Raw genomic sequence first — 7,731 nt, 5'->3', positions numbered from 1 at the left:
TTAGCTACCCGACGTTAGGCTATTTTTGCAACCTCACTATATATTAGCAAAAAGATCCTCCGCTACAGTGGGAGACTGAGGTGCCCTATGAAGAAATGCCAGTCTAAAGCGTATGTCCGGCTGGACAAACACCTCATTTCTTTCCATGGAAAAACACTGGTATATACACTTTACACAACAACTTTGTAAAACACACACTGTGATCTTACTTGATATTTCATTCAATCATTTCATTATTATTCTACAGGGAAAGAGGTTGACCAAAATTATGGACAAGGCCAAAAAAGTGGCTATTATGGGCCAACTAATGAACTTAACCAGAACACCACCATCGTCACCACCTGTGCAAACACCCCCATATGTTCCAATGACACCTCCTCATAGAGCATCTCCATCCATACAAGCTCCACCGACACCAGGGAGGAACTTCTTCCTACTGTTGGAATTTATTTCTATATTAATATAAACTTAAGTTAATAATCTGACTCCAATTTGTGACCTTACCAAACTATCACTCATCCAACAATAGCATGCTCGTTCTGCAATAGAAAGGTATCAGGAAGCCGGCATTTTCACACACGAGTGGATTTATTCCTAACATTCAAATCTAATACAAACAGCTGGGGTCCCGGGTCCCTATCAATACAATTCTATACGCCTCTGTCTCAAGCAGCAGACGTAAACTCATCTGAGACGCCCCAGCAATGAATCGAAACACAATATGCAAATCACACAAGACAAAGACATCCTACCATAATTCTATTGGCTATGTGTTACTGCAGTTTTAACTTTAGCTCTCTATGATTGGACGTCCTTTCTTCGCCAAGTTGTTTTCGGGCTGCTTCTGGCTGGAATCTCCCCCAGACTTCTGGCCTTCGGTCTTATCTCGTCCTTGAAGCTGGCTCCTGTTTACTCTGAAGCACTGCATTCTTGTACACCCTTACTCAAACCCTTATTTCCTTTATTCCCATCTTTACAAACTCTTATATTCCTTTAATCCCTCTCATGACCTCAGACGACTGAGGTCATCACTCACATACCTTATTTTATTATTAAAGACGAGCTAAAAAAACACTAGCCATTAAGCTAAAAATCTATTAAACACGAGCTAAAAAAACACTAAACAATCAAAAATGAATAAACATCAATAAAGATTTCACTCTTATAAAAAATCTATAAAAAACTTCACTTCTAATAAAAAATTACTACAAAACTTTCACTTCTAATAAAAAATTTATATAAAACTTTCACTCTCTCTCATGGCCGCAGGTCCCTGAGACCACCTTCACATACTTACATTCCGGACTCCCGGAGGGCGACAGCTGTTTCCTGGGGGTCCATCTGGGGGATCATCATATACTGACCACCCGGGGGAAGTGGCCCCAACGTGCGTTCGATTGTCCTAACAGTTAATGATCTGATACATGGAATAAAACAACAGCCGCATAACACCATAATAGCGGAAAACATCGCGATAGACATCAATACTGATGCAATCAAGCTTTTATATTTGCCAAAGACGTTTAACCAGTCAGAGTACCAACTGGTGTCCACGCCTGAATGCTCTTTCATTTTATTACTTAGCGTGCGCAGACCCTCCAATGCCTTAGTCAGGCGACCATCAGGAGATGTATTGTTGGGAATCAGAGTACAACACTGCTCCCCAAAAATACCACACACTCCTCCTCTTTCAGCTAACACCATATCTAAGCTCATTCTATTTTGGAATGCCATAAGGGACGTGGCTGCTAATTGCTCGTGCACTGCCTGAAATGCCGAGGTGGTAAAGTTCGCCAATCGTTGGACATTGTAGTGGACATAATTTATTCGGTCCACATTTTTGTTTACTGTAATGAACAGGAAAATGCTCTCAAATCCTGCTGCAACTTGATCCGCCAATTTATATTCATCAGGGACCCCTCTCGGAACTCCAATTGCATCGATATACGTGGGGTCTCCTGCACTCAACCATTCTTGCATGTCCCTTTTCTTTCTCCCAAGGACGGGGATTTTTCCCCACTGTCTAACGCCTTCCCAATTTATTCTGGCCATGTCTAATGCTGTCACACTAATTGGCATGATCAGCGTTACTAGGGCGCACTTACCTGAGGCATTGGGGGGAAGCCTATCATACAACACTTTCGTCCCACACCACAGCCACACGTCAGCCCGAGCGAGTGGGATTCCTGCTGGCAAAAACACATTTTGATTACACCATGACTCCTGGATGTTTCCAATCCCAGGGCCGTTCCCATGTAACTTTAGGCAGGTGAAATTTTGTTGTGCAACATGGACGTCAAAAATGGGCTTTTGCTTTTTCATATTTGTCAGTGGAAAGGCCGAATCCAATTGGCTGCACTTTCCTTGGAGAGTTTTGTTATACAGGAAACCAAAGAGACAGGTTTTGGGTACAGCAGTTGCTGCCATGATTTTCAAAATTGGTCTTGCACCTAAACATACTAAACAATCCTCGTTAGTATTATTAGCGGCCTGTTCAGCCATCAGGAGCCAATTATTAGTGACCATAGAGATACCTGTGTCGGTTGTTTACACTTCAGATTTAACAGTAATTGTTGTGTCTGTGTCAGCGTCTTACCACCATCTTGCTCTGCTTCATACCATACCGTTCCATTACAGGAATGATACACCATCACTCGTTCTCCTTTCGTTCCATCACTTCTATCATCCCGCACCATATGTTCAAACGCTAACATAGTCCACACAAAGCACAAGCCTGCAAACAAAATAGTCAATAAAGTTAAACATTTGCATCGTCGTCGATTTTGTTCAGACACTTCCGAGTCCGATTTAGTCCGATTTTGATCCAATTCTTGCCATCGTTACATTCCCTCTCTTGACCTGCCCGTCCGGGCAGTCAATCTTTAAGCTCACCATTGGCAGGCACAAAGTCTGGGGCCGGGCGCAACTGTAAGTAATGGTACCACTTTTGTCCTTTAGTCTCAATTCACATAATCGCTTGCACCTCATTTGGGAGGCCGTTCAGCATCGCCGTCCTGAACATCATCTCAGCTTCAGGGTAGCTGCCTGGGTGTTTACCTGTGGTCTCAATCCACAGCTCCCATGCCTGAGCATAATGTTGCTCTTTGTCGTACATCAAATTTCTGTATTTTTAACGCTGGTTTCTTATTATAGCAGTGTAAATCATTTAACAACAACATCATCTTAACTCAGAACTATTCATGTCCGGCCGGGCCATGAACAGTCTGAGAAGAGATTTATACTTATACCTTAAATAAACACTGCAGTTCATTTTTAACAACTTGTCTCATTAAAAAATGTCACCCAGGTGTGTCAATGTTCCTTCCACACCTAAATGGCATATACCATGGGCTCTAGAAATTATACTTTTCAATTGTTTCTGAGATGGAACATACTTACCGTATTTCTGCTATAAGGGTCGTCTTTTGTCATCTTTGTAGAACTTATTTTTCCAACTCCCATCTTCTTCATTCGCTGCCTGTAAATTCCTCACACCAAACTTCATTCTCACATCAGACTTCCTTTTCAACCATACACAGACAGACCAGTCATTCTCACATCAAACTTCCTTTTCAACCATACACAGACAGACCAGTCATTCCCCCATCTGATAAAGATAAATTTTGATCATTTCAGACCTGAATGTGAAAACTGCAGCCGCTTCCAAATTGCTGCTTCAAAGAGGAAAAACAGACACCTTGTGTCCTGTAGATTAAAAAACAACCAAATTGTGACAATTTGGCCAACACCAGAACTATAAAAAGATCTCCAGCTGAGCTAGCCAGGAGCCATAAAAACAAAAGCCTTTGAGGCAAGAGTTTGTAATGTAAATTTGAATCCTGTAGATTAGAAAAACAACCAACTTAAGCAGATGTAAATTAAGATACTGCAGCGGAGGACTTTTAGGGTCAGGAAGAGATAAGAAAAAGATTTAAAATAACCCCATTAATCTATTGCAGGTCACGAATCTTCCAAATATCTGCCATCTCAACCAATAAAAGAAATGAGTTATAATCAGAAAAACAAAACAAAATCCCTACTTTACACCAACCAAAAAGTATTCTTAAAATGCTAACTAACCTCACCTCTTCTACAGAGTAGTGGGGGCTTTGTAAAAACACAGCAGGGAACTTTGCCTTTGTGCATTCCCCGTGGAATCCAAAGATCAGTGCTGTTGAGCTTAATCAAAATTAAAAATTTAACCAGCAAATTCGCCGTAAGTGTTCCATATCTGAGTGAGTCCACTCTGAGAAGCCAAAATTATAAAAGAGAAATGGGAAAAAAATAGAAGGCCAAATTCAACAAGCATCGAACAACGGAAAATATAGTATTTAAGGATTAGAATGAATTTTGTACTACCCTAATTCACATAAGCTGTTCTCAATTTCCGAAACTGCGTTGCTATAGATCACATTTCCTTTCTGACATAGTACAGAGTGCAAATGTCCACAAACAGAATACAACATACGACCTCAGGCACCAAACTCAGATGATTCCAGAACTTTGAGTCCACAACTGTAGTTCATATTCCTTCCTGTCCTTGTCGATAGCAGTTTATGCAGGGCAAAGTTCAAAGCGGGCACTGGGCTTTGTGTACTGGAGTTCTCAGGAAAAGTTCATCATGGCAGAATCGATAATAATCCTGTCTGCTCAAAAAGTTGCTGGACATTATGCTCAAACAATGCATAAGAGTCATTGAACAGTCACAGGACGAGCGGATTTACAGTGTACCATCCTTTTTGCAGTCCGTGTGGTCACTTCCCCCCCGAAAGTGACCATTGTTCAGTTCGCCGTCCACTCTGAACATCAAGCATAGCAGGAGAATGCTGTTCATTCCATTTCCAGCACTTTTTGGTCGAGTCACCCAAGTGAAACACCTTTCAGTCAAAGATTGAACCTGCCTGAAACACTTATACACTCGGAACAGACAGAGGGAGATGAGATCATAGCAAGAGAACACTGCTTGTTGTCATTCAATTTCCAAGACAAAATAAAATAAAAAATTCCCCCAAAATATTTTGTTTTTCAAACCCCTAATTTATTCATTTTGTGGTTTTATTTGAATTTGATCACTACACTATAGCAAGTAGTAGTACTATATTTACGCATATGTCTACCATAGACATCTTCATTACGTGTTACCTCAAATTTAAGAAACATGTGACAGCTGTCAGTCACCCTGGCCACTTGGATGGAAGTACTTTCCAGACTTCTAGAATGGGACTCAGATAAAGACAAAGGTTAAATCATTTTCACACCTATGAATAAGTTATCAGAGATGCAGGGGAAATATAAAAATCAAAAATGAAAAGTCTATTTCAATTAAAATTTGGTTTTATTACTTATTCAACTATATTACACAGATCTGATTTTAAAAATAATATGATAGTGGCCTGTAGTTAACACCTAGACCTCTATGTCCTTCCGCATAACAGGAACAATTTGATTTAGCCTTAGACGACCCCTGCTATTCACACACACAACAGACTACAAGTCTCCCAAATGGAGACAATGGGAGAGAGGACTAAACTTATCACACCCCCTTTCATTTTTCTTTAGTTTAATTTAATTTTAACAGACAACAGTACAAATCACCACCTTCTTAAAACAGCAGCTCACGGCCCCCATCCTCACAGACCTTTAGTCCCTAATCAAACATGGGGGGAAGAGCTTTAAAAATTGTCACAGACAAAGGCAGAATTCTCCCCTACTTTCAAAATATGCAGATTTCCTGCTTACCATTCTTTTTCACCCTTTTTTGAGGACAAAGAATTTTGGAGGGAAAAAATTACTTTCCACCCATCTTTTCTTTCTTTCCTACACTTAAAAATCACTGTCTCAAACAAACTTACACTTCCATTCACTTAACTTCTGCACTTTCCTCATCTCCACAAAGGCAGTGAGGAGAAACAGACCAAACGGCCATTTTGATTTCTAAAATCTCGCTAGAACATCACACAACACACCTTTCCCATTGTCAGAGTCACACAAACAGTCACAAACTCCCTGCAGGCACACAAACAAGGAAAAAAATCACACAATCCACACATGCTCCAAACATTTCACCAACTGGGCTCAACAAACACTCACACACAACCTCCTCAACTTAATTCAGTGTCGTCTCAGTTGTTGAACCACAGACGAACACAAACCTCTCCGAAGTGCGCACTCATTTGTAAAATACACCATTTATTCGTCTAATAATAACTTCACCACGTACTTATAGCTCAAAGGTCGACTTATTCGCGCACAATCCATCGCAACGTTACGGCTGCGACACAGACACGTCGCGCACAATTTAAAACAAACAACGAAAAACGCGTGGCCACAACACACCATGGAGCTTAACAAACAAACAAACGCGTACACTCAACAATTCATTTCTAAGCCAAGAGCTCTCGCTTGGTTCAAATTTTCCCCGCGGGTCATCTTTCACAGTCAACACTTCATCCAATTTATGTTCCAATTTCTTAACAGATGCGGCTGCCCGCAGCTAACTCATCCTTAGCCTTAAAAACAGATTCGCACAGTAGCATCTTACCAAAAACTCCTCTCCTGCGCAAAACTTGTACGCTGGCAGAGCCGCTAGCTTAGCATCAGTTTCCTCATTCTCAAAATCACAATCATCTGCGCAACTTTCACAGAGCTATCCAACGCTAACATTCTAGCACAAACCAACATTTGTCTCACGACCCCACACGTCTAACTTTTCTTCCATTCGAAGAAACTTATAGAAGTGTTTTTCACGGAGGTAATCAGCGTCTGGCGCTGTTTACACAATCAAGTTCCACAAACACACCACATTTTACAACGGTGAGAACCAACCACTATCACAATTCGTGCGCATTCATACATTTAAAAGAGTTTCATACTTATGTTGACGCTGTGGTGGAAATGCGTCCAGCATCATGACCTCACTGTTCGCTTAGCGACCAATTCTGACTCTCGACCGGAAGTCTATGCAAACCTCCTTAGTTACGGTCAATTTTTTCGTCCATAATATGTAGTAATTAGTCGTTTTTAATATTTATAAAGTCAGTGACGTCTCACTTATGATACTACGATATAACAGATCAAAACTATTCTCATTAATCCCCCCAGAAAAATATTTTTCTTTTTTTTTTCAGACAAACACAAACAAGACGAAAACGAAACAGATATTAAATACCTTTTGCGTGACTTCAACAAATATATCCTGGATCTTCACGGCGGCTTCTAACACACAGCCCTCGAACGTAAAAAATTCACGGACGGCTAATATCACACCACGCACCGTCAATAAACGGGCGTTTAACACAGCAGACGTCTTGTGTGTTCAACACAGACCGCTGATAGCACACCACACACAACAGCACTCACTTAAGTGTGATCAACACTTAGCGGCTAATAACACACCTACAATCAACCCAAAAGCCAATCCCCCGTGGTACTCAACCTCTTTCTTTTCCTCTCTTATCGCTGCCAGCGCAGTCGCAATAGTCGCCAATTGGTGAATGCCCCGTCTATCATTCTCTACATCTTCAACTTCTTTTCTGAGTTTATGACGCTTTCGCCATCCAACTCGGCTCTGTTCCTCCTCCATATCTTGAATATTTGCCAACATTCTGCTCTCCTTTTCCTGTAACTGCCACGCTAACTTCGACATATCCCATGTTCCAGGTTCTCCGCGAAACAATTCATCCTTCTTTAATTTCCGAAACAACTTCTGACACCGTTCTCTTTCCTTCTTAA

The 7,731-nt window shown here is 41.0% G+C and overlaps 1 long non-coding RNA gene across 1 annotated transcript; it reads right to left on the bottom strand.

The window, feature by feature from the left end:
* Positions 1–569: 569 nt before the first annotated feature.
* On the bottom strand, positions 570–7,147 carry LOC144059273 (uncharacterized). The gene is made up of 2 exons (XR_013295618.1): positions 3,400–7,147; positions 570–2,734 (listed from the first exon to the last, which is right to left on the bottom strand). It is a non-coding gene; the product is annotated as an uncharacterized LOC144059273 (long non-coding RNA).
* Between the last annotated feature and the right edge of the window lie 584 nt (positions 7,148–7,731).

Source organism: Vanacampus margaritifer, chromosome 10 (genome assembly GCF_051991255.1).
Source record: "Vanacampus margaritifer isolate UIUO_Vmar chromosome 10, RoL_Vmar_1.0, whole genome shotgun sequence".
Classification (NCBI taxonomy): Eukaryota; Metazoa; Chordata; class Actinopteri; order Syngnathiformes; family Syngnathidae; genus Vanacampus; species Vanacampus margaritifer.
Note: the sequence above shows the minus strand (reverse complement) of the source record. Positions and strands in the feature narration are given on the sequence as shown.